The sequence below is a fragment of the Struthio camelus genome, chromosome 2 (assembly GCF_040807025.1).
Source record: "Struthio camelus isolate bStrCam1 chromosome 2, bStrCam1.hap1, whole genome shotgun sequence".
Taxonomy (NCBI): domain Eukaryota; kingdom Metazoa; phylum Chordata; class Aves; order Struthioniformes; family Struthionidae; genus Struthio; species Struthio camelus.
In genome coordinates, this window is record NC_090943.1 from 99415743 (window position 1) to 99443723 (window position 27981).

General features: G+C 44.1%; 1 protein-coding gene across 22 annotated transcripts in view; it reads right to left on the bottom strand.

Moving 5' to 3' along the window:
* The window catches only part of ATXN1 (ataxin 1), a 287878-nt gene that overhangs the window by 80661 nt on the left and 179236 nt on the right, over positions 1–27981 (bottom strand). The window contains exon 1 of one of the 22 annotated variants that reach the window (XM_009677950.2): positions 9228–9553. The exons of the other annotated variants lie outside the window; for them this stretch is intronic. The gene's annotated coding sequence lies outside the window, so the exon portion shown is untranslated. Of the gene's footprint in view, positions 1–9227; positions 9554–27981 lie in introns of those variants that run through there. 22 annotated transcript variants of the gene reach the window in all.

Consider the following 27981-nt stretch of genomic DNA (forward strand, 5'->3'; position numbering starts at 1 on the left):
GCGGCGCTGCAACTCCAGCCGGACGAGGGCAGCTGGGAGACAAGAGCTCTGGGATTTGCACTGGTCTTTCCCCTCCTCCTCACAGTTGCTCAGTGTGTCTTGGCAACAGCTAAAATTATTATATTACATATGACTTATAGATTTTTATTTTTAAGTTCAACTAAAAATAAAACCACCAAGCTTACATTTGCGCAGTCATCCTTCGTTAACTTTAGCTCACTGTAGTCTTCCACCCCGGGCAGGGAGCTCTGGCACATCAATCAGCAGCTCCTGACTGAGGAAGCTGCATGGAGATGCTGCGCTGGGACGTGCTTTACACGCTCCATTTGTATCGCTCCTCTTTCTATAGGGAGCTCGGACTGGACCTGGAGGGCTGACAGACTGGCCCGTCCTTTGATCTCTTGCAGAGATGGACCTGAACTGAAAACAGACCCTAAAAACACTTTGAGAGGAAAAACGTGGATTCAGACTGGAAGCAGAGCGCTGGCCCCTCTGCCTGTCTAACAAGATGACTCAAAATACCAGGCCCAATATGCCACAGGTTTAAAGCAGTTTGTACGTGGGATGGAAGAGGGCCAACTTATTTTGCTGTAATGGGTAAAGTGGGCTCCCAAAACTAGTCATTCCAAAAGTCTGAGGAGCGCAGATTCAGCTTGTCCACATCAAAATTACTAGAATGAAGCTGTATGAAAACTCAGTGGAGTTATACTTTGCAGGAGCTGAAGCAAAGGGTTTGTCTGCTAAACAGGATCAAACTACTGAGTTTTGGGTAGCCTCCAAATTCAAAGCTAACATCCTTCAAAAATGCCAAATGCTAACTCTTTTGTGCAGAATTTATGTTAAATTGGGAATTTCTGACTGTGAGGCAAAACCATGAAAGAGCCCAAAGTCATCTGAAAGCCTCTGGAGCTGAGCAAGCTTTTTTGATCAAACTGGTGCAGGGCTTGAGACTTTGAAAACAGGCAAGTTTCACAGGCTACACACAGCATTTTGCCTGCTTGTTTGTTTTGTCAGTCTTTCTTATGGCTCTCTTCATCACCACTGGTAACAAAAGGGCTTCCCAAAATCTCCTGGAGAACAAAGGACAAGCCTAACGGAGCTTAATGAAAGACCAGACATCAGTAGAACCATAAAGACTGGCCCACTTTTTCCAGGCCAACTACTGTATAGTCAGACTTTGACCTCCGGTAGACCTGGGGCTGGATCTGCAGAAATGCAGGTCAGCTGCCTTTCTGTGCAGCAAATCCCAGGCTATTTCTGCTTCAGGAGTGAAAAGTAAAACCGTAAGTTTTCACCATAAGTCGAGCAGCAGCAACAGCAAGGATAGCAAGGCAATGATTTTGCTTGGGAGAAAAAGGAAGGGGGCAAGCCAAATAGAGTGTCTCAAAGGCAAGAAGGGCGTCAGACATGGTTCAATTGTTCTTCTCTTGTATCCTAGAAAGACGTTCCCACTCTGACTGCCTTCTGAGGTGGGGGGTACTGTTTATTATCTGTACACTTTTTTTTGGATCCAAGTCATTTCTCTGACTCCGAGAACTCCTTTCTGTTTAAACTTTGGAGCTGTCAATCGTGATTTGCAAGACATGCAAAAGAGCAGCAAACTCTCAGTGATTTTTTCTCCTGCTTTGTAAGTGTGCGTCGCACAACTGTGTGCGTGCGCGCGCGTGTGTAATTCGGCCTGAGAAGGGAAAGGGGACAAAGAGATCAGGGACAGCAGCTGGACTTTGGTATCTGGCAGCTAGCGCACATGGAACATTGCTAAAGTGTCTGGATAGCCAGTGTCCGCTGGCAGCCTGCCCACACTCAAATTCCTGGAAAGGCTTAAGGCAGAAAAATAATCACTTGGAGGAGTCACCATCTGGGTTTGCTCTGGCCCCAAAGGGATTGCACACTAGAGCTCAGGATATGCATTTGCATGCAAAACTCTAGCGTGCTTCTGCAAAGGTAGTTTATACCACAGCATGCCCCCCCCCCCAACCAGTATTTTTCTATTTATTTCTTCTAATAAATTTGAAACTCATGAAAGGAAGCTGGGTGATAGCTTTAGAGGCTGAAATCCTTTATTCATCTAGCTCACTGCAACAAAGGCAAATTCAGCAATGCAAGCGTCCCTCACCGCTGTAATAATAGGCTGCGTCCCATCTCCAGAGACTGAGCCTTTGGGTACAGAGTATTTGGGGCCAGATTCACAAAACACTGCAGCACCTGCATATGCAGACTGGCATTTTCACTGCCTTCAGAAATCAGGCACTTTTGGCAGTCCTATGAAACAGCTAGCTAACTTCTTTCTCCAAAACACCTTCAAAAATTCGGTCCTTCATTCTCCTACTCCTGATCTCTCTGCAAAACTGCAAACAAGCTCGTACCAATCTTTGCCACCAAGAGCAGGGCTGAGACCAAGCTCATTTTCCTTATTGTACGGAGTAATCACCTGAGGGGGGCAGCTGTCAGCCTCCAACTTCAGGGATATTCAAACAAGCCACTTACTGTCGAAAGGCTCCTTTGAGCCCAAATCCTAATAACACACACATTACTACTAATTTTTAGCTTTTACTCTCCAGCTGCAGGCATGACTAGTAATTTATCACATTTATCACTTAGTAAAAAAGTGGGCCTACCCTCTGTCAGACACCACTGCCCTGCCTGACAAGTATACATCCACGTAATAATCAAAGAGTACACTGGAAAAATAATCCTGTGAATCAAGTCTGATGCACAGCTTTTTATGTCTGGTGTGTTACAGGCAGTCTCATAGGATCAGCTGTACGCTCTAACGCGCCTGTCTCAAATCACCTGCCCATTCCATAGTGATATGATGAGCAGGTGGTTTCAGCGTTACCTGAAATCAGTGGAAAGGGAGGGCACTTGACCCAACTCTCTCCCTCTTCTCCAAGGAGCTCAGCACCTTGCAGGATCAGATTCACTGGGATCACAAGGCAGACACAGACACGTTGCAGAACGATCTGCAGCTGCATTCTGCCTCTCAGAGCCATACGCCAGCTTTCCTCAGCACTACGTGCTGTCCTCTGCCAGGTACATATTCATAGTGGTTAACTAACTGCTACAGATTTCATTAGCCTTGCCATGTGGAGCTCAGCACAGGCCAACAATAGCTATATGAGTTTACTGTCTAATCTTACCAGTTTTGCAGTTCTCTGGCAGATTTCCCAGGAGGGCCAACTGCAGAGATCTAGTATTAAGAAACATGAAAACCTCTAATAAAATTTGAAAATCTCCTCCCAAAATGAAAGGATTCCTGATCAACACCGCATCTGCAAGTCAGATTGTCCACTGCAGTGTTAGCTCTTATTATACTTCTGGGAGCCCACCACAGCAAACTGATACAGCTTTTTGCAGAGCAAGCAGCTATTCTGCACATCCCTCCTCCCCGCAGTCAGATCAGATATCCTTTACGTAGCACAAAAAGCAATTGATATAAGCAAACCTCAGCTAGCAGATCACTGGATGTGAGATGCTCGGAGGCTTGACATTGCCGTGAAATTTTATGACGCAAGACTGTAGTAGATACCAGAGCTGAGAGAGGAAGATTCAGGAGAAAGAATATCATAAGAAATATTCCCCCCTGCCCCCCACCGCAAACAGTGGGAGTTCTAAAAGAGCCATTTAACCTGGTGACATTTATGAATGCACATGATACAAACTCCTGAATTTTTTAGCTGCTGAATTTTGAGGATAAGGGGAGCTCTTTATTTTCTAAGCAGGGCACTGGTGTCTTGCAGTCCTGTTTTACTACAGTTACGCTTTGGTTAGGGACACGTTGTTATCTTGGCTGGTGGGTGCTGGTGAGCTGTACAAGAATCACAGTTTCTCATGCTGCTAGTAGCAGATTAGATTTCAATTAGGCTAATCACTGAATTAATTAAGACTTCAGTTAATTTTCAGAAGGTTGCAGGTTTCTGCTGTCATTTCATGTGGGTGCCATCACCTGGTTCTGTAACAGAAAAGATGCCTGCGTTTTCAACACCTGTAAAAATCATGTTATGTTCTGGACACATGACATACCTTTCTACACACACACATGATTGTATGGGAGTGTCAGAGGAGCTCTCAGTCCATTTTTAGCTGCCTACTGCGAGAATCATTAATTTCATGTTTCTTACATAAAAGTTATGCATAAAGGTGAGCACTCCTTTTCCAGCATGCTTTGCAGAAAGTTGGTATTGAAGTGCTCAGAAAGCAGGCTGCAAGCGTTTGCTCCTAAAGCTGCAGGCCGCTTATGCAGCTCCTGGTGCCAGCAGAGGGCTGCAGAGTGGCTTCCAGCTCACCACCCTCCCAGCCTGCTGCGCCGGCACTGCCCTCCCTCCGCTTTGCAGGAATCTCCCTCATCCTGCCAAGCCCAGGGGCTCAAATATCACGATTCAGGCCCCCCTTCTTGCCCCTGAAACACACGATACTGGTTTACAAATACAAGATTTCTTAAAATGATAAACGTGGAAGGTGGTGGTTTTTTTTTTTCCTCCCCCCCCCCCCCCCCCCCCCCAAAATGCCCTTTTGCTGTCTGAGGCCTTTCAGGCTCCAGTTCTCTAGCTTTTTCCCGCAACCCACAAGAGCAGAAACTTACTTTCTTAGCTAAAAGTGGAATTTCCCATCTAATCATTTGACACCAGGAACTGGAGCTTTGTGAAACAACGTCAGCTATCTAGAGGCTTGCAATAGAAATGTACCAGCTGACGATGCTGATTACAGAGAAACTTCTTGGAGAATGAAGCACTCAGACTCCAGAGCTCTCCACTCCTATGGAGGAGCAAAGAGAAGGATTTAAGTGTTCAGTAAGGGCCTGAGCCCAACTTGAGAAGTTCAGGAAGGCAGTACCACACCTCATACACACCAGGTGCCCTCTGCCGAAGGGTCCTGAAGCCTAAGCACGGGTGCTTACAGTGCTCCTTCAATCGCAGTTAGGTCAGGAAGAAAACTTGGATCCCACCTACACTACTCTATTAAGTGGACAGATGCGGCATATACCCCTTTTCTTCCTGCGCGGTACTACTGCCAGCTACAGGACTTCAGATTTGAAGGACCAATTTGTCTGAGATTGCACAACAAGATCCTTCACTCTTACACCAATCCCTTAGAGGCAGTTTTGCAGCTTAAATGAGTGAATAGAGTTTGTTTATAAACAAGCATAATACAGAAATTAGTTTATTGATGCTTTTCATTTGTCTAAAATGTGCCCAGCTACAATAGGAGCTGCCTACACAATTTTCCATTGAAAATTTCACATGAGTGACTATAAATGAAGCAACACCCACTCGCCACTCATTTTAACTTGTGACAGAAACTGTCATGCCTGTATGAACACATTTGCACCGCAGATATCTCAGGCAGGTCTCCTCCTTCCATGTGTCTCCAAATGCTTGTTAACGTTCTCTCTTTCATGCATGTGGCAAAACAAATTTGAACGATGTCTGACTTCACCTTCAGAAGAGATGAAGGTCCTCACCAAAAATTACAGGATCTGTGGGTGTTCCAGCCCTTGGAAAACCCAGCCAGTGGCATCAAGTGAACACTGGCCAGCTTGAAGCAGCCATTTTAGAGATAAGCGCATGTGCTTCTGAAGGGGAGTGCACCTTCAAGCTCAGCGGATACTTGGACAGTGTGAGCGCACGGCTTTTTTAAGGGCAGATTTGGAAAGATCAGCTACATGCTCAGCGCCTTTCAATGGATGTCCTTCCTGCAGGTGGCTTTCCTGGTAGATTCCCAGTGCCACCAAATGGACTATAATTAGTTCATTTGTAAAGTGCTAAAAACGAATTCACATTAAATGCCCCTTGACATGGATTCCAGCTTCTCTCATCCTTTCAAGTTTCATTCAGTGAAGCCTGTGGGACAGCTTTAACATTATGTAATGTTGTACGAGGTCTTGCTCATACCTGAAGTAAAACACCAGGCTCCCTGCTTAATCAGGACCACTGACTACTACAACTGACAACATAAAAAAGGCTGGCAGCTCGCCCCCAGCCCCGAAGGCGCGCGGCTGTGCTCCCCGGTGCTGCACAATGCTGAGACCAGCGCAGCGTTCCCTCCAGTCACTCTTCTGTTGTTTCTTTCTTTCTCTTTCTTTCTTTCATTCATTCAGTTTTCTTTTTAATTCAATCAATCAGTCACATTCGGGTGCGCCCTACAGAAATACCCATTAGTCCTGCGCAGATCCTCAAGCTGGCAGGCTGATCAAAAGTAAGATCACAGGGTTCAACTTGCATGCTGAGATGTGCACGTAGGAATGCATACAGGGGGGAAAAAAAAGAAAAGAAAAGAAAAAAGCCAAAGCAGCTGTTCTGCACCCCCTCTTCCAATAAAATGCCTGGACTGGCTCTGCAGCCCACAACACAAAGTGATTAGTTTGCTATTCCTGACTCACGCTTTGCGGGAGCCTCCCGTTTCATAGGCAGTGTGGCAGGCAGATAAAATGGGCACAGAGAGCCAAATTCATCACCAGTGCCACTTCGCTGAGGCCAGCACAGCGAGGGTGCGATTGCCCCAGCTGTTCTATCTGACAAGACAACGCAGAAAACAATTACAACAAAATGAAATAATGCCAGTTTATAACAACACAGCAGTCACAGGCTCCAGCTGCAATTAAAAAAAAAAAAAACATTCCAACTAAGAATGCAAATCATCAGCGTTGCTCTCAAGCAGGGAACGCTGACAAATGAAGGCGGTGTGTTAACATGCAGCGCCAGTACTCTTAATTTAAGTATGTGAGAAACAAAGGTATGCACAAACTAGGACTGCCAGAAAAAAAACTTGCTTTAAACAGCCACCAAAAGGAACTGGAAGGATTTTAAAATGACTTCTCTTACAAAAAACAGATAGAAGAAAACCTTTTGCTCCCCTTTTCCTGGCCAACTGAAGAAGGGGAAAAAAAATCACACAACTCCAATAAAGATAATTTATATAGGAGTTTTAAACTCAAAACTAAAAAATTCCTCCATTGGACATGTGCGTCTGGCGAATCACAGCTTGGAAATATGAATGGACCTTTTGTAAAAGCCAACGAGCGACAAACGTGCTTTCTCACCACTGTGATCACTTCTGTGAGCAGCTTACCCATCTGCCACTCGCAATCCAAGGTGCAAAGACAAGTCACCTCCCCACACCGGGGAAATGGACAAAAGGATGACTAGCTACCTGCAGCTGTTTTCAATCAAAAAACTGAGTAATTATTGCAGCCCTCTCCTGTGGCTCATATGGAGCGCAGCACGGAGCTGTAAAGCGTTATGCAAGTCTAATGCGCTGCCAGATCTCTTACAGCAGTCAGCAGCCAAGTCACTCCCTCCCACCATTGGCTCAGCTTCATTAACTTAATCAGGTATTCATTCATTCATTCATTCATTCATTCATTCAAAAAAAAATTACACTAAACCTGGCAAATAGCCAGTGCCATGCATGCAAAAGAGCATGCTCACATCAGCCACTGGGGCTAGAATTAAAAAGGGCAACCTAACATTTGCCACTCTTCGATAGGGATACTCGTTTCGCACAGAGCCTGTGCGCGCATGTGCCTTTGCCACAACCTCCTGAAAAAGTACCGAGGGGGCTCAGGAGCAGCAGTTGGAGGTAATGCAGGCTCTGGAGACCATGGGATTGAGAGCAGTCCTACAAGTTAGCATAGCTAGCAAGCAGCAGAGCAAAGTGCTTCCCCAGAGCAATGGGCTAATTAATTAATGTGATTATTTAGGGGGGAAAAAAATTGTGGCGTTAACTCAACTCATTTTGCTGCAAGGTTCCTATTCTTTCTCTCACACATACCACATATGTTGCACAGCTAAATCTAGACAGAAAGGAACACAGCAGAAAAGAAACAAAAAAAGAGGGAAAGTTTCATGCAAGCAATGTTAAAAGCATTTGGTAATGGAAATCTCTGTTTGACCCCTCTGTCTGTGAACATACAAGACTTCCCACAGGCCTGTAACACTCAAGCATCAAACAAGAGTATCTTCCCTTGCACAGCTCTTGCGCTTGTTTTTCTCAGTCTTTATATGCAAATTTGCAAAGAACATTATTTCTTCCCTCGAGCTGTCATCAGAATGACTTTCACTGCATTTTTACAGCAAGCTACAAGCAAGCTGCTTTATGACAATACCAAAAAAGAGGCCTTGATAGCAAGATGTGACGTACTGTGAATAGTTCCATGTAGCGAGCCAGGCTGGACATTAAGGAAAGGAGCTGAAGAGCTGTGTGAAAGCAGGCAGCAGCATCTCTCCCCCTTATTTCATTTTCCTCTGTGCAAAAAGTACCGGATGGATGGTTACGCTGAGCAAGTCCATAAAAGTAATATGGAGAGACAAGAGTACTGTGACTATTACAGAACACTATTTCAGGTTATATAATGAAAACTACACACTGTGGTGCAAATCCTCAGCCACAGACCTTGATGACATTCCCCAAGAATATCCATACTCTCCAGTGATGCAAATCAGACCTCACAACCCTCCATTTTCTGTTAAGGAGACTACAAATCTTCCCAATAAGAAATTCAACTCTTTCTTCTCTAACTAATCCCAAAGTTCCTACTTCTCTTCAGACAAAAAAACAGACCTTCTAAGGCCACTGCCACAAACCACGATACAAACAGAAAATCAGACGCGCTGGCAAAGATTCCTAAAAGCGGTATTAATCTAAGAACAACATTTAGCTAACGGTCTGTAGTTCAGACACACTTAGCCCATATGCTGAAGGACTCAAAGCCAGCACCCATTACTCTGACCCTGACTCTTCCACCAACGACAGTCTGCATGCAGCCTCTACCACAATTCGCTCCTGGCTCCTTTTTTGAACTTCCTTGTAGGCAAGATGTACTGAACAGCACCTAAATATCTGGTAAGCAAGCACACATACCACTTCTAGGTAACCAGCTGTTGATACATAAAAAGGCTAAATGAACGAGCAGTGAAATGTGGCTGAAGAGTGGAATGTTTTGACTGCTGCATGACAGCACGTAGGAACTACTAACTAGAAAACAAAAACTACTCAAGGCCCTTTTACTGAAGTAACTGAATTAAAAAGGAGAAAGATGAAAAGGTGTATGAAGGAGATACATTTCTTTCCCTTAGTGCTTGGGCTTCTGCACTCCAAACCACATAGGACGTCAGTCAAATCTCGAAGTATTCTGCAACTCAAGTAAGCCCCCTTCACCAGAATTTCAACCTTGAGCTAAGGGCCTTTAAAACTCTCCAACAACTTAAACAGTAGGTGTCTCTCCTTACCTTTGTCACCTTCTCTAACTCTAAACAAATGGAGTGCAAAGCTTGGAGATTCCTTCTGTTTTTTCTTCACTTCACCTTCTTGCTCTTGCGTCCCTGGAGACTGTTTCATCCAAGAGGCAACGTGACTCCTTCCTCCTCTGCCCATCCTACTAATCTTAGTCTCCTCTCTTCTGCTTAACCAGTTGTTCAACCACTCTTCACAGCAGTCACTTCCTTTTGTATAATTATTGCATTAACACAATAAACAATTGTGGAGTGCCTTTTTCTGATTCGCTCCTCCGTATGCACGGGAACCTCCAGTGAGATGCAATTTCTGACACTCTTAAGTAGCTGCATGTGTTTTAAAGTGGGCCATCAGAAAAAGGACTGGAATATAAGGGAGTAAGAGAAGAAAAGCAGAATGTGAACACTGCAACATGTTATCCCAAACAATCTGAACTTCAGTTGAGGTTCTAGCTTGGTCTAGATAAATAAAAGGGATGTGGTTTGAGCAATTCTAGTTCTTTATATGAATCATTTCACTTCTCCCTCTGAAAGAATCATTAGAAGAATGTGAGGTTTCGTGATTAAAGGTAGAAGAATGAGAAGGCAATATTTCAGCTTTCTGAAATGAGGCTTGCGTGTCTAACCACACTGCCAGCTCAGAGTTCACTTCTCACAAGTGTCAAGTAAATTTTCCCCTCTGTATCTTTGCAAGCCCCAGTTCTGTCTGTTGTCATCACTCGTGGTATTTACCTAATCCCTGAAACAGAGAAAAGAAACTCATCTTTTCGCTGGAGAAAGAGAGCCAATTCTCAAGCACGTGCTGAAAAAGTCAAATTGTTTGTACCGTTTATTGTACCTCCATCCATCCATCCATCCATCCTCCCTCTGTTGACAGCATAAACACAAAGGACACCATAACGAAGCACTGAACTGTGGTCCAATCTGTTTGGTGGTATTTCTTACGCCATTTCCACCCACTTTTGCTGTTCTCTGCGCACTTATCTAAACATTCCTCACACTTCAGCGTATTCAAGCAGCTGCTTGTGTACACAAACACGATCTAAAAAAAATGTTGATCCCTTCTTCCTCAAAGACTGTGGCTTTAGCTGTGTCAACCAGGTCTGAACTGTAAAGCGAGGAAGAGTCGATCAGAAACTAGGGGTTCATTTAAAATCTGTTATCTAAAGATTCAGCTAGAAAGGGGGACTTCTCAGCTTTCTAAACCCACAAATTCACCTTTCCAGAGTTTTATTCCTAACACTAGTAGACTCCGATGTCGACCCTTTAAATTCATTAGATCGCTATACATCAGACTGCATTTGCTGTAGAGCTCCTTTCACATACAAATACATGACGGTGCAGTTTTAGGTTTCATTGGTACTCATAAGACAGCCACAGTGAAAATGGTTCGTGACCGTGCATCCTGTATTGACAAAGCGTGTCCCTGGGCATCCCGCCTGGTCCCCTCTGCAGCAACAGACACGTTTGATCGCAGCTTGCCAACGTGTCTCACTGGCTAACTCCACACAGGGCTTTGAAGCGCTGCCCTCCGAGGCTGGGGCTGAGGCAAGGCCCGGCGTGAAAGCTTGCTCGCTAACCAGCGCTACCTCCCTAATGACAGCATTTCAGTTTCCAGTGCGGTCACATCAGCTGAGTACCTTTCAGAAGCACTTTGGCTAAATTAGGGGACGGGAAAGAGATTCAGTCGGGGGTCTGAGAGCTCAAAACCTCTATGAATTTCTCTTCAAATTAGCATTTAAGTGCTGCTCTCCCAGAGAAGAAAATAGTTAAAATAGGCTCAGATCCTCCCCTTGCAAATTTGAACCCGTAGGAGAGAATTTCTTGGGATAGGAAAGCTCTCTGGTGCTTTCCCTTGCAAAAGTGCCCTTATCTCACCAAGGCGGCGGCTCCAAACAGGACGCACGTGGCATAGCTACAGGCAGCCACGTGGCCTCGTGTGCATGTTGGGTGCCCGGCTCGTGAGCTGTGGAAGCGACAGCTACGTGGTAGATGTGATGCATCCCATTGCTCCACAGTCTCACCTGCAGCCCTTGCCGCATTATGGGCCATTGCCACTCCTGAGAGGAAAAGGGAAAGGGATTTTTTCCTGCTGTTCTTTATACTCATATAGTCCCTGGATCGAGTGGTTCTTCAAACGTCTGATTTGTTTACCACCCTGTGTGCCTACTCCGATCTTTTTTTCTGTTAGCCTGAATGCATAATGATCTTGCACCTGTTAATCTGGTTTGGTTTGGTTTCTTTTTTGGATGTGGTTTTTCACTTGTAGATTCCTCATGGTAGATATGAACAATAATGCTGGTCCTTCTTTTTTTGTTCTACTTCTTGTGTTTACATATGAAAGTCATGTTCTCGTGGAATAACTACTGCAGTAGATGATACCTAATTCTCTTCAGTATAATGGACACGCTAGAAAAATATATGGAATAACCATTAGATCATACACCTCGGGCAGCTAAAATAACAATGTCACTGGTCATAACCACTGAGGAGGAAAAGCCCTGGCAGCGCTCTGCTTTAAGGCTGCTGAAACTAAAACTGAAATAAGCATACAGAGTCACTGTTGCCCTTGGGCCAAAATTAAGTAAGAACAAGTGGTTTCTAATAGAAGTGGCAGGAAATTTTCAAATAAAATTTTCACCAGAAAACGCTTACTGGCAAACCTGAATCTGCTGGAGGGAAAACTGTTTGAGTACGTTTACAGTTGGGGAAAAACGTTGACATTTTGTTTTGATTGTTAAAAATTTTCTCAGTAATAGTTTAAAAAAAAAATTTCTGGGCCCCAAACAAAGGTTTTTTTTTTTTTAAATGTTTAACAAAGTTATAATTTAAAATGCTGTAATTGCAAGAGAAATTTGCTTCTTAAATTAAACTACACTAAAGCTAAGATCTATAGCTTAAGATTTATTTTATAATTACTATAGGTATAAACCATGTTTACCTATTGATTTTATCTGATTTTCAGTTTACCTCATTTTTTCCTTCCATTACAGCATGAGACATTTTTCTGAGATCTTCGAAATCCTCATGGGCAGAACTATCATTTCCTCCTAGCTCTGATTTCTAATTAGATTTAATTTTTTCCTAGCTGGGGCAAGACCTACCCAAGCATTTTGAAACACTGCCATGTTGATTAGCCACATATATGAAAATTCAAATCCTTGCTCTCGGCTGGCAAAAACCACAAGCTGCACTGAAAAAAGAGTCCTTCTCCTTCTGTGATGGCACCACTCAATTCACTGCCCATGGGTCAAATTCAGCCTGCAAGATGATTCCTTCTGGTTTGGATGGTTGCCAAAACAGCACAATATCTCCTCCTATGTACAGTCAGGTTCAGAGGCGACAGCTACTGCACTGGGTTAATGAGAGGTGAAAGGAGAAGCAGAGGGAAAGAAACTGCTGGGCTATCTGATGGACCAGCATTGAAGGAGCTGCAGCATCTCAGCAGGGACTCCCTCCTGTTGATCCGTTGCATCAAGTGGGGAAGCGGGGAGAGAGAGGACGCATCTCCTGCACGCGTGTTGCCTGACTGCTGCTACTGGTGGAAGTTGCAGCCGCGGCTATCAGGAGGGGCACCGCCGAATTTCTTGGCATGCAGGTTAGGCTACTGTGGCTGGTCGGCTGTTTAGAGAAGTAGGTGAATGAGAAGCTCTCCCAGCAGTCCCAACCAGATTGCTCACAGGGACTTTGTTGCCACAGCTTTATCAGCAACACCTCTGTAGTCAAGATCAGCCCCAACACAACTTCACTCCGGTTGTGGACTGCTGCCAAGGATGGGACTATGCTCTGGTTACACTTGCTTATTGCAAATGTTGTACACTCTCAGAAATTGTACATTTTACCAGGTGAAAACCAGCTACACCCCTCGCTGCCAGTCAGCACCATCAGCCTGAGCCTGTTCTCATCAGGAACTATGAATGTGGGGATCACATACGTAGTGACCTGAGTATGCAACCTAGGTCGGATACCCTGCCCAGGACCCCTGCTAAGGCCCACAGCAGCTGCTACACAAGGTGAGCGACATAGCAGAGCGCAAGGGGAGCAAAGCCCTCGGAGAGTACTGAAGGCCTCAGCACGCCCGCACCAAGCACCAGCACGTAATGCTTCCTTGATGTAGCTGCACTACGCACAAATCCATCCATCCAAGCCCTGCATATGTCACAAATAAACTAAGAGGAGCTGACAGAAAACCAACAGAAAACACAGGCGTACCACCTACTGTATAAACTTAATGCTCCAATTAGACTAGCTGCCTCCTCGCCCAGTTCATGTCGTGGATGGAAACGTTTCCCGTGAAAGCTGCAGACAAATCAGCCCCAGGATCACCGGCAGCAGCTGCTGCGTTCTGCATGCAAAGCGCTGAGCAGATCAACAGCGATGAGCTCCCACTCGCATCAAAATCTCAAAGATGTGGATGACAACCCTCGTTAATTATAAAAGACACAGGCTCAGACTAGAGGAAAATTGTCCCCCAGCAGCTAAGACTCAAAATCTGGCTGGTCTGACAAGAAATGGCAGCTTTCCTAATTTTCAGTCTGTGGTCAAGTACTGTTTCTACAGTTCTCGTCTAAAATTATTTCCCCCCTGCACCCTGTTCTGTTCTGGACTACTATTTTAGCATTTTTCTTCTCTGTTCTCTTCCTCTGAGCATTCCTGTCATTCTTGCCTGGACTTAAAGGTTAGTTTCTGCGCTTACTTTATTATCGGCTAAAATACCACTGCCGCTACAGCATGAGACCAAGTCGGAATTGAAACTGTGCACTCATTTCAGACTCCAGGAAAAAATTACCAAAAGCCAAAAAAGACTATAGATAACCTCCTTGATGCCCAGAACAGCAGAACTGCACTCCTAGAGGCTTTAACTAAAAAAATGTATACTGTTGCTATGAAGTGTTCATTGTGCCACTGTGTGTAAAAAAGTTTTGCTTTTTCCTGTCCGTTGACCCCCCTCACTGCCAACTGACAGAGAACACGCTGAGCAGGCTGGCAGGCATCCACACACGGGTATTACTTCGTATCTGCAACATGCTCTCGAGGTTGATTTTTCTTTTGCTTTATTCCCTTTTTAACCACATAAACCAGCAGTGAAAAGAGCCTTCCTGAGAGTGCTTTTTTGCATGTGTGCAAGACAGGTCGTATGGTTCATGTTCATTGCAGAGAACGCACGCTTTACGCACAGGACAAAATTTCTGGAAAAAAGTGGCATTTCTCAAACTGCTAATCTCAAACAGTGACTAAACACTGTTAAATATGCATGTGAATGGTCATTTGTTTGGGGTTTAATGGTATTTAAGTATAATCTCTATAGAGAACAGGTAAGACAACCTCCCCTTTTCTTCATTTCATACCAGCAAAATGTGATCTAGAGGACACTGGATGCACAGGAGTTAACACAGCCAGGATGATTCTGATCAGACAATAAAACTAATTAAACACTTCTCAATAGCTTCTACCTAAAGTCCCGCTCCTTTATTACATGCAAGAAGTTACACTGTTTATTGCAAAGGGAACAAGATCAGGCCTTATACCAGGAATTATTGATATGCCAAATCAAAGCATTACCATATAAGTAATGTGCCTATGAAAACAGCTGTAAAAGCAAATCGGGTTTTTAAAACTTCCCTTGTATAATTATAGGCCAAGGATTTCAGTAGGCACGGGCCTAATTTTGCTTCCATAACAACTCTAACACCTTCAAGAGCCTCAAGTCCCAAAATTATCTGGATATGTGATTATATTAGTTGTTTCCATGTTTATTCGAAAGAACATCCTGAGCCATTCTCAAAATCAAGCCTGTGCCCTCCCCACAGAGCGGTCTCTCTCTCTCTCTCTCTCTCTCTCTCTCACACACACACCAGAAGCTCAACCACCCCGAGCGGTACTGTGCAACATCCAGCCTCTGCAAGCAAAATACTCTTCCAGATACCCTCTACGTGAGGGTAACTGATGTGAGAACTGGACCGGCAGAGCCTTGTAGTAAATTCACAGCTGGGATGGGTGGAATACAATCACCAAGCAAAAATCAAGAAATTTTCTCCACAAGCATACAGTATATTCATACGGTGGCAGTACTTGCAAAACAAAGCAGATGAGGTCTGTCCTTTAACATCCAGAAAAGAAAAAGCCAATGATAAACAATAGTCTTTAAGAATCACAGTCTGGCAGTTACAGGAGATTATCTAATTGCCATCATATTTAATATTATACAGCTGTAATAATTCTCTGCTATCATCAAGCTGCTAGCACTAAAAGAAAATGGGAAATCGGCCTTGATGACTTACGGGATAGATAATGGGACAGAGAGGATCTGCCCTCTGGGTCATTGGTTTGCAGCCAGCTCAGGTTGGAAGTGCAAGTCATTACTGCTGGGTAGCCTCTTTGATGTTGTCAGGCTCATTCCTGTGCAAGTGTTTGCAGAAGAAAAACCATCACCACAGCAATGGGGTGTGCTGGAGGAGAGAATTCTTGCAAACTCTTTCTCTCTTGCTTTTTGAAATCATGTACGCAGATGCTAGCCTGAGATAAGGATCTTTATGCAGGTATAAAATGAAAACCTCACCAACTGGCTGTTCAAAACTTGCAGAAGGGCACCTTACACTAGTTTAAAACCAGGCCGAATTGCCTTGGAATACCCCCTGTACAATCCCTTTACGTGGGTGTGGAGGGATAAAGCGAAAGACTGTCAGGAACGACCAGCTTGGGTGCAGGCTGATAAAGAGCCGAGCAATTTTTTTTTTTTTTTTTTTTTTTAGGTTGGAAGTTGCAGTGCCACATCCTTTGGGACTGCCCATTTCTCAGACAAAGGCTACGCGCATTAACAGGATAGAGCAGTTTGCCTTGTAGCTACTGTGCCCTTCAGTGGATTAATAGAGACTTTGTCCTCTGGGGCTGCCAGTCCCAAACTTTTCAGGAGAAACGAAATCTCTGAGAAAAAAAGAAGCAACACAGTACTAGAATTACAAATGAGTGTCTTTCTGAATTTCAAACACGACCTGAAGCATCTTTCATTTACAATTTAATATTTCAGTAAACACTTTATTGGAAGAGACTATGTAATGGGTTAATTTCAAAATGTCATTTATCTTTACTCACAGGGGATGACTTCTTATAATTCACTTGCGGCTGCAACACTCATGGATTAATACCTCATCCTCCAACTTGAGAAGATAAAAGCCTAACAAGCTTTAACCTGCTACACAGGCTATATTTAAGTAGTACAGGGTAATGATAAATATCTCCCATAAAATGTGTTCTCTTCACACTTCCTGCGAAAACTGCCGAGAGAACCAGCTGGTGATATGGAGTTGACGGTCTTTGTTCACAGCCCCACATTTTATATACTGTAAAATTGGAGCGCTCTCTTTCGCAGCATCCTCCTGATCCCGGACTGCCTTCTGGCTTTTAGAAATAAGGCCAATATGTCACCAAATCCTGGGCCCACCATGAGGAGCGCTGAGGACAGGCCGGGTCTGCTGGTGACTGCTGGTGCCCGATGGCTCGGTCCTAGCCTCACTCAGCCAGGCAGCGCGTCTTTCCTCCGGCCGGACACACAGGCAGGGAAATCCAGATTTCTAACGAGGACTGGGAGGAGGCAGTTTGGTTTTCCTTAAACATGTTCCATTTTCCATGTTGAACTAAACGTTTTGCAGGACAAAATGAAGACCAGGCTTCTCCCCAGAAATGCTTACAAAACCCAGGAGATTACTGCTGCAGTCAGAGTAGGAGTGATGCAGGGAATGGGAGGAAACCAGATCACACAGCTACACGCGCTGGTTATAAGGCCCAGATGCAACCTGAATCATTTCTTGTTTCCTTCCTTCACACACAAGTGGTGGATGCTGATAAGAGCTCAGTCAGCACTCGGCACCGGGACCTCACGGTACAGACACTCGGACCATGGCCATACATCAGCAAGCTACAACAGGTCCGGCCAGTCTTACCAGAGTCTGTTCGATTTTGGTCATCTCCCTTCGACCAAATGTTACCCCAGTGCTTTCCAGGACTGCTTTTAACGTCACAGACATTTAAGTGCAGCCAAATAGTACGATCTCCAGTTGGAGAGGTTCTTCCTGTCCAGGGCATGAGGTGTGAGTGACCTAAGCACGGCTTTCAGATGTTAATCTAGCTCCTTATTCTATATGGGAACACTTGTATTTCTAAGATATCCTGATACTCATCGTCCTTCAGGTCCCACCTTTACCTCGTTCCTCTGTTAACTCTCTGCACTACCTTCCCAGCCTTGATCCCTCCCCCATCAGGTCTCAAGGGTAGGTAAGCATTGCAGCATCTGCGTTTGGAGACCAGAGAGAAAGGCAAAACAGCCTGACTTTCAGACGCGCTGAACAGGAGTCCTCGCCGCGCTGCCCAGCCATCGGCCCCTGCGTGTGTGCCACTAGGAACTGGAAGGCTAAACCACGACGGTTACAACCATAGTTACCGTCTACTGACGTAACACAGTTCCCATCGTATACTTCCTCATGCAATTTATGCAATTTATTTTCCTTCCACCTACCTAGCCATTTTAATAGGCTGAACACATCCACCACAGAACTGTTTCAAAACAGTTGCTCAGGATAAAATGTCAGTTATTTTGTCATAATAAAAGCTATTTAAGCCTTCACTAAGCCTGGCTTTGTGGGCAGCTACAGAAGTCTCCCTGCTGTCTCCCCATGATGGGCCTTCTTCCAGAGTAGCCATGATTAAAGCCTAGTCCCCCAAAAAAATAACTTACACTGGCCTTGTTCTAGGCCTCCACGCTTTACTGAAGTCCGCTCACCACAGCTGGCCACTCATAACTTACTCATGTCTACGCTTCCCTTCATCTCTCATGAGTTATGAGAGCATCAGCACACAAATAATATTATCAGATTAAGTCAGTTCAATCTTTTCCTGTAAATTCTACCTACGTTTTACTTAGAAGGTACGTTTGGATCTCTGAAGGACATTTCTTACCAGGTCATGATGATCTTAAGGTAGCTTACACTTTAAACATGTCCTTGACAATAAACTACAGACTACCACTTTTTTCTAAAACAACTTTGCAGAAATCATGAATTCAAATTTTCAGCAACGGCAGAGACGTGATAAAATATTTATTACAATTATGAGCTGGGAGTATAAACTATCCTTTGCATTGCTTAGTCCTATTTTTGTTACAGAAGAGATTAGAAATAATAAAACTAAATATTAAAACATATAGAGGTACCAGAAGAAATGAATGAATGCAGATATAAGAATGTATGAAATGAAGAAGAAGGTAGCTGATGAAGAAATCATCAGTACCTGTCATGTACCTATTTCTCTTTTCTGTTTTTAAGTGAAAAAAATACTGATTTTGTAGAGAGCTTTCTCTGAAGACCAAACGAGACGCTGGGCCAAAAGTTTATGAACCTAGCATATTTTCCCTATAACTTCATGCTCTATCAGCTATGGCTTCCTTTTTTCATTCTATCTATTTAGCCTGTAAGTGTTATGTGAAAAGATTATCTGGCATTCGTGTTGGTGCAACACCTCTAGCAAAACAAAGGTCAACTCGTAAGTACTCCCACAATGGTAACGCATCTGACGTCCCAGGCTGCTGGTGTTGGGCAACACCCGATACCTCATGGAAAGGCAAAATAATACAAGCAATAATAATAATGCGACTAGGCAGCCATTGTAAAGCAACAGAAAAAATAATTCATCCGACCCCTGCAGTTTCTACTCTCGGCCACTGAATTGCATTACTGAAATGAGGGACAGGCACTCCAGCATATGATATTGAAAGGAAGGGTCTGAAGATGAGTATGCAGTGGGTAGCATACGTATAATTCTTGGTGGCAGCAGGAAATTCATTCCTGCTTCAAATCCGCTTTTTACATTTGTCATTTTCAGGGAATCCCTTGTCCTGTCCCACTGAACAAGTAACATGGGCAAACAGTGGGACTGAGAACACAATTTGAAGTTCTTTTTTCCATTTATCCCTGTTTAAAATCAAGAGCTAGGCTACATGGCTATCTTACATAAGTTATCATTTATCCTCCACAGCACTAAGCAGCTTAGCGGAATTCATAAACGTGGGTGAAATCCTGGCTCCAGCAGAACTACATGGTAAAACTTCCATGTATTTTGCCAGGTTCAGGATTTTGCTCCATGCCCTCAGGCCTACTGCTGTCCATACTGCTTTGCAAACGGAAGCTGTCCGAGCATACGGGGATAAGTTTTCCCTCCCCGAAGCTTTTTTCAGCACCGTATAAGGGCAAGGCGGACTGCCTGGCCACTAACACGGTTCACCAGCACAAGGTATCAGCTTCCATTTAATTCTGTAGATTATGATCAGGATTCCATGTACATGGGCCCTAGGAATAAAACAAGAGACAAATACCCAGTGCCCAGCAGAAGACTGCATGGGATATGGCACCTTAGAGCCTGAGTACCAGGCCTCAACCTGTAACAGAGACGGAAACAACTGCAGGAGGAGAAAAGTCTGAGAGTCATTGGCACATGCAGAGGACAGTAATTTTTATGTGGCTTTTGAAACTGTTCCAAACATGCTTATATCCCTGTTCCTTAGCGTTTGTTACACTTGCTCCATGTATACGCACAATTTAGAACTACTTAAGCTTTGGTAGAAAAGCAAACACACTTTTGCACAGCCATACCACCTCTTAAAACTTCTCCACTCCATCCTTTTTTTTTTTTTTTTAATAGCCCTAAGGAAAACTCTAAAGGAATTTGTCTAGGGGAGCCTGTTGGGAGTTGGGTAGGTTACTATGATAAAAATGTGGTTGTCCTCAAAACTCGTATAAACAAATCTATAAAAGTAAATAAAAGCCCTTAGAGTATAAACAAAATGATTCTCAATTTCAATTTTGAGATCTTTTCCTTATCTAGTAATGAATTTTTTCCCTAGCAGAGACCTTTGCCCAGACCCAAACACAATGTCTCTAACATAGATCCAGTCACTGGATGTCTTTGTGCACTTCACAGCTGCCCGAGTGATTTTAACTCATGTGAGTAGGGATCAAGGCTAGTGTTTCTCTAGGCCCTGACCCAGCAAACCACTTGAGTGCGTATTTACTTGAAACCTTGGGGAATCAGCCTGCTTGAAGTCACATCATCTCTGACAATATTCAGTGATTGCACATTAGGGACGTGCTGAAGTTCTTTGCTGAATTCGCCACTGAGACTCCAAACCCGTGTCACGGTGTCGGGCAGGACTGTGAGGGAGCGGCAGAGGCAAAACCCCCACTGAAGTGAACGGAAACTGTGAATCGGCCGCACAGCACAGGGTGTAGTTTCAACACAGCGCAGAAGGGCAGAAAGACAGCAACATCCTAAAGCATGTATGTTCACCTAGGTGGCCTTTTAAGATGACTGCATATATTTTCAGGAGATCATGTTTTATGCTTATATCACTAATCTTAAGGCAACTAAGCAATATGTACTTCCTACCATGGAAGAAGACATTATTAGAGCTCGAGCCCAAGTTAGATGTGTTCTGCATTAGCATGACAAGACAGTGACAGAACTGTTTCCTGGGAAACAAGTAAAGTTGTGACTGATGCATATTGTAAACTTTCTGGAAAGAGCACGCTTCTTTTTTTTTTTAAGTAAAAAACCATATGCAATAAATACGTCCTTTCCTTAGCACTACTTTGTACAATGTGGTACTCCAGATTGGGTTTTCCGAGTTGATGAAGGGCAGAAAGCAACAAAATGTTTACAAAACCTCGACAGCTCCAGGGGATAGTTTTTGTTTTATTTGCTGGTATTTGCTATTTATATTTATGTGGTCACACTTATGTTGATTTCTTTTTTTAAATTTAATCCCACCACTTAAAATACTTCCTCTTTGGAAGGAAGGGCTCACTGGTTAGAATCGGGACTCTCATAAGCTGTTCCCAAGCCTCCATTTGCTCACTGGTTAACTGGGTATATGCATATATAATATCTTCAATCACAAGGAACCTATTACACAATTTTAATGGAGTAAACCTCATCACATCCCAGGGGAGTAAAAACCCTTCTTATTAATTCCACTTTACAGATTAGAACAAACATGTTGAGATCTTCGGAGGGTGCTGTAAATTAGAACTGGCAGCAGGTTACATTAATATGTCAGACTGAAAGCTGTGGTGCTGAGGGAAAGATATGTATCCTGATCAAAACAGGCTGAGGGGAGAGGAGGGAGATGAGATGTGGACAGCTGGAAGCTGCTACCATTCCATTTACCAGCGCTGAATTTGAGTCAATACCTCACCACTACTAAATTTAACGTTTTGGCAAGCTTTTATGTCCACTGGCATGAGCCCTCCAAAAAAGAAAAAAAAAAAACTCTATCCTTGACCGAAATTAGCAGAAAGAGTTAAGTTTCATCAATCACTAAACATCAGTGTTTGCATAAAAAATGGTTCCTCTGTATATTATTTAATGTCAATGTTTAATTGACTTTAATAAGGAAGCTAGATATTTTAAAGCCCTGAAGCTGGGAAATAAATGCTGATATTCTGTATTCTCATAATAATGTTGATGATGATGATGATGTAATTTAAAACCCATTTAGTAGGCAAGTCTCGCAGTTTCTATCTGTATCAGTACTTTCAGGGCAATGCTGTATTTCAGATTCATTAAGGACAGATTTTACTCTTGAACTTTGTCCCCTCATGTTTGTGAAATGACCCTGATCACATGGATTATATCTCAGCGGTCCTAGTAAATCATCCCAGTTTTGGTTTGTTTTAACATTGCTTTTCTCTCATCCTCCACTTGTGGTACGCTGTCCTTATGTCACCCTGAAGAACTATCAAGGAATTAAGACGAATTCTTGGGGAGAGCAGAGATAAAACAGGAGGATAAAGGCAAGAAACTATTTGCCTGCAATCCTGTTGGTGGAGAAAATGCTTTATAAGGTTACCTTGTGGGGAACATGCTCTATCTAATGGTAAAAAAAAAAAAAAATCTTCCACGCAGCTGTTCAGTAAAACCTCAAAGTATAAAACATTTTTCTGAAGCCAAATTAATGTTCCACGGCATGTTAGAAAGCATTTCTTCTGAGATTTCTGTAGACATCAGAGGTCTTTCACCCTTTTGCCTTTCAGCAGAGCCTCAGGAACAGACTTGCTCAGATTGACGAAACTCCGGAACAGAATACCCTGGCAGGGATTGCAGCAGTGGAGACTATAACGAGGAATACAGGGTAAATGTGTTTTACACACATTTATACTTTCTAACTAACTTTAGGCTGAAAATTTGGGGATTTTAAGGATACATTTTGTGTCATGCTAATATGAGTTAAGGATAGAAATGACAAAGAATGTCATTTTCTTAATCCGTTTTCTCGACGTTTTCTCTTGATTTTAGCTGGTTACTTTCCATTTCGTTTAGCAGTAAAGTTTTAATTTGTATAAACTGAACACGTGGAGAACTATCATCAAAATTTTCTGCATGACCTGGATGATTACCTAGAAACAATGGAATATCTGTAGGTCAAATCCTGCCCTTCCCATTGAAGTAAAATTAAGGGGGGGGAAAAAAGGAGAAAGTCTAAGGAATAAGAGACAATTTCTCACAGACCCTATTTATTAAGGGCAGCATCTTCATGGAGCTGGAGGGGTATCGAAGCTCTCAGCCCTCCAGCAGAAGCCCCTGATGATCAGTGAAAGCTTGTGCGTCTCAGGCTATTTGTCGAGGCAGGAGACGATTCTCCCCCCGAGTAATGCCCGCTCTCTACTGCCAGTGACAGTTCCTTGGGAGTCTGCACACCAGTGTGGAGCAGGGTGCTGCAGATGGCCATGCCAAGGGATCACCTTTTACTTTCATGTAAAATTCTCCAGAAATCTAAATGCATTAGCAGATGGAAAGCCACCGAACAGCTTTCTCTCAGTTTCTTCACATCTTACCTGACCCAATATCCCAAACCGACAGAGCTCCAAATATCCTCGTATTGTTGAACGGACTTTTTGTGAGAGGACTGACAGAGACGATTGCATATCCTGTTCTCTGCTCATCACCCACTTAAAACTGTTCTGGTCCCTTTAGGTATTGCATCCATTAGGCATATATGAGGTTGCCACAGTCATCCTGTTTCAGATAGAAATGGTTATCCAGTTTACAACCTCTGTTTCTATAGCGTGCCTAGAGTAAACCAACAGGATATCGGTTCTCTTATTTTCTGCAAAGTCACTCCACAGCAGTTTCTCCAGGGAATAAAACATAGTAACTCTGAAAATCCTCCAGACTCTGCTCTGCAAAAGGAGATTCATGAAAGATCGCACTGTGAAATCTGTGTCTAAGAGCATCAGATGACCCAAGGGACCCTGTAATGCCCAAACACTATTGAAGGAAGGCAAGTTACTGCTTAGAGGCACTTGGGAGTTGCTCTCAGTGCCTCTTAACATTGGCAAAGTTTGGTTCATGTCATTTAATATGAAGCACTCCTTTAACTTTCACGTCCTTGAGCCACTTCCCCAGCGACAGAGGATCTGATCATTTTTAAACAATCTCAAAGGAGCTTTAATTAAAACCTATAAAATGGTCCTATAAATGGAAAAGAGCAACTGTAACCGTGGCTTCAGACTTGCAGATACATGGAACAGTCGAATAAAATTTATTTATTAATGCATATCACAGGGGAGCGCCATGCACATTGTAGGACAAATTCTGACCTCACTTACTAGGAGATTTCAATTTACCTTATCGTGTATGCGGTATTTTGACCAGAACAGGTAGCAAACTCAGCTTCTGGACTTGCCTTCTTAGGTACTCACACGATTAGTAAGAATCAAGCAAGCAGACTGGAAATGTCTGGATGGTTCCCCACCCCCAGTCCCTCGTGGCCTAATAAAAACCCTTCCCTCTCTTATCAACAACTGCTGGAGCCTGCAGAAAGCAGTAAAGCAACACTGCAGCTCTGGTGACCCTGAACAACCTCAACAGGTGCATCGCTCTTGCAGAAAACACATGTTGCTCCGTCACTATTAATATACTGGGAGTGTGAACGGCATATGCATATTTGTTTGCGTGGGGAGCATAAATTATGGAGTTCCCAGGTCTGCAGTCATCACCTCGTGCAGCTACAGAAACATTTCTGGGGAAGGCAAGGCGTTTAATCTAAGCGCAAAACCGCATACACTTAGGCTAAGTGACGACTAAAGCACAAGGGGTCAGTCAGCCACAGCGAGATGTGCGAGTGCCGAATCAGTGCACAGGAGGGCTGAAGGTTTTAATGCTCTGGCGACTGAGAAGGTTCACAGATCAGGGAAGAAAACAGATTAATTACGTTGCCTCTAGACTGCCTGGTTGAAGTAATCCTTCCACTGACAGCCTCCTGCTTTTCTGCATGGCCAAGCTGCTTGCTCCCTAGGCTATTAAATACAAGGCAGGAGATGTTCATTGTTCCAGATTTAACAATTCAAAATGGCAAGTCAAATTGATTCCTTGGGAAGGGAGAAAAGAAACACAGTCAAATACTACCCCTGCTCAGCACCAGCTCTGTATTCACTGCAGCACAGATCTATCCTGCAAGGCTAATAGCAGTGGGGTGACATGTCCCAAGGACTACGTGTTTCCTCTGCATACCACTGGAGACAAGCACAGCACAAAGATAAAGTCTATTTCCTTTGTGCAAGCAGAAAGGAGGATCAGATCCTGAACTGCTGGACAGATATCAGGTTACCTGCAAAAGAGAGAAAACTCCATTCCCTTCCAGTTCCTGGTTTGACCTCACAACCGCGGCTTCCAAGCCAGACGTGCTCACATTGCATGTGAAGTGAGGAGAGATGATGAAAGCAAAGCACTTCATGCTTGTTTATCTCAGGACCTTCCAGTTTTGTATTCAGAGAGAGGAAATGGTGCCCCTGAAACCTCTCCCTCATGGCTGGAAGATCTCTTGAAGGTGAGAAAGGTGTAGACTCAAACTTCCCTGTGATTGACCACTGTTTTCATTGGTTAGACTCCACCATTCCTACCACATTAAAGCATTGGCTGAGCAGAGCAGAACAAAAACGGAAAGCACGAAGCAGCAAGCACAATTTTTTTTCCAGAATTCACACAGCTGTGCTACCAATCTACACCTTCTCTAAATTACTGATGCGAGGGAGAGAGAGCCTAAAATAGTATATCTATTCCCCCCGCCCCAGAGCATACGGGGACCAGAGTATACAAGCTGTAGCAAGGAGAAAGCATGCCTCCTCTACAACCACAGAGAGCACATGGATAAAATAAATTCAAAAAAAACCCTACTGTTGACAGCTTAAGGGTAGGGAGACCAGCTTTTGATTGCCCCAAAGGGGTCGTGCCAGTGCATGGTGAAACCATGGCCATTAGCAACAGAGAATACATGCAGGATGTGTTACCTCCCGTGACATCCTTTGCAACCACCAGGGAGTCCAGACTTCACACAGGGGTAGCAGTTGTTCTGCAAAGTGCCATGGTGAGAAGGATGTTCCCACACCCCTGCCCATTCCTCCCCCTCCCTTTGCTATGCAAAGGCACAGTTCATAGTGCATCAGGCAAATAAGGCAAAAAAAGCCTCAGAAGATAACCTCCTACCAGTGACACAGTATAAATGCTATTGGTCCTGAAGCAACAAGTGAATGCAACGGGACCTCTGGGCGGCCAGCTGACCCTTGGCTGGTTAGGCCACCTTCATACTCTCGTGGCAATGCCATATATCGCACCTCATTTTTATGTATCCGAGCTAGGTCTTTTTCTCTTGTGCTCATACTGCTTACACTGATCCATCAGTACTGTAAGGCAGACTGTATGTGCTGCCTTGTACCTCTGTTTGCTCCTGGTACACCAGACTCTTCCAGATTTACCTGCTCCCCATCCACAACTTGCATCCCAAAACCCAGAAAAAGGCAAATCTATGGATATGCCCACTCTGCTATACCTGGCTACAATGGGTGTTGCAGTGATGCCCAACAATTCTCCCCTCTCACTGTGGCTGTACAGGTCAACGCAAGCCTGGGAGTGTACAGCCCAAGACAGTCCTCCGCAGAGGTGGTACTAAACAATTTTTTTCTTTTTTAAAGCGCAGACACGGATCAAGCAAAAATAAGAGAAATCTTCAGTTTTACAGGTCTTTGGAAAAATAACTATTACAGCAAGCAAGGCAAGAACTTGATTCTTGTTTGCATTTGTAGGGCTGCTGTGGTGGCCCCAATGTTACACTGCACGAGAGCCACCATTTCAATAAAACAATCTCTAAATCCTGGGGCAGGCCTCCCACCTCTCTCCCCGCCTCCACACTGAGGATGTGAGCTCTCTTCACCCTGGGCCCTTTCATGGAAGCAGTGTAGTTTACAGGCCTCCATTTTACCATCTGACCCTGCATTTTCCACAAGAAAATCTAGAGTGTAAAACGCACTAAAGGCATAAACCTGGCAGGCCTACCCTGTGGGCCGGTGCATCGTATCAACGCCTATTGATCAATCTAACCCCTACACAGAGGAAAGAAAAGATGCTCAAAGTAAACTGTCTTTAACAGCCATGACGGCCATTAGACAGCTTTTTGGCAGGAACTGTTTCCCTGTCACCCTCCACCCCTTTCCAGCAGATCCTTTCCCCCACCGACCACCTCCGCTGAGCAAATAACACAGGAAGGGCAGCCCCACGGCAACATGGGACGACTTCAGAGTTTTGCTTTCCTGCTCCATTTTCCTGTTTCCTTCTTTTCTGGGCCACCTTTAAGCAAGGGCAAAGAAGAAAAGACAAGGATCTAAAAACACTGGACTGGCATATGGTCTCTAACTGCTCATTAATGTCTTTGCAGTGGAAACAGGCAGCAGCTGCGGCTCTCCAGCCCTGCAGATCTAGCTTGCCAAGGCTTCCTCTTCACTTTTACACAATTGATTAGTTTGAAAAAAGCTGTTTATCACAAAAGCATTCATTTAATTTAAATATCCACAGAGGCCTCAGATAACATGCTTCACAGGTCCCATTCTCAGACTCATAATGATCAGCTCAATCCCCTGCAGCCTCAAATCCCTTATTTAACAAGCACCTTTGGATCCAAGTACAATACTACACAGCTGACAAAGCAGCAGTTAAAGAGAAATATTTTTAAAAGGTAGGGATGGTGAGAGAATAATCAGAGATACAATTGCCAGAACCTTCTGCTCACTAAGGACACCGGAGAAGTATGGCTAATCCAGCCTCTTCATCATCCAATGTGAATAAACAGCTTACGAGTGGGAGAGGCTGGAAGGGGAACAGCCTCTCCTTCCCCGTCACTGGAGAAGTGACGATCACCAAGAACAACAAAAGTTCACATGTATGAAATTGGTGAAAGGAAGGAGCCTCCTCCCCCATAGCTTCCTAACGACAATACTCAACTCTCTACTCATCGAGTATCTTCCATCGCGCCATCGCATATAAACCACACATAACCTTCACAAATCTCACCCTTTCCACCCATGGCCAAGGCCTGGACTTCCCAGCAAACACTGCAGCAGCACGGCCACCTGCACGAGAGGCAGCTGCCCTTCAATTACTGATGGCCCCGGGGACTTTTGCGAGCACTGGGTTGATAGCCTTCAATGTACAACCAGCTACTGGAAGGAAGGGCTGACCGACCTTACCCTTTATGCCATTGCATAACAGCTGGTGCTGTTTAAATTAAAACACTGACCATTAAGTTTGGTCCTTGGCAGGTTGCAGCTAGGAAGGCTATATTTTTCACTTAGCTGAGAAGCAAAAGAAATAGCAGTGTTGACCTTGCTCTCCTCTTGCCGATAAAGCCTAACCAGGGAGTAAAGGGGGGGGGGGG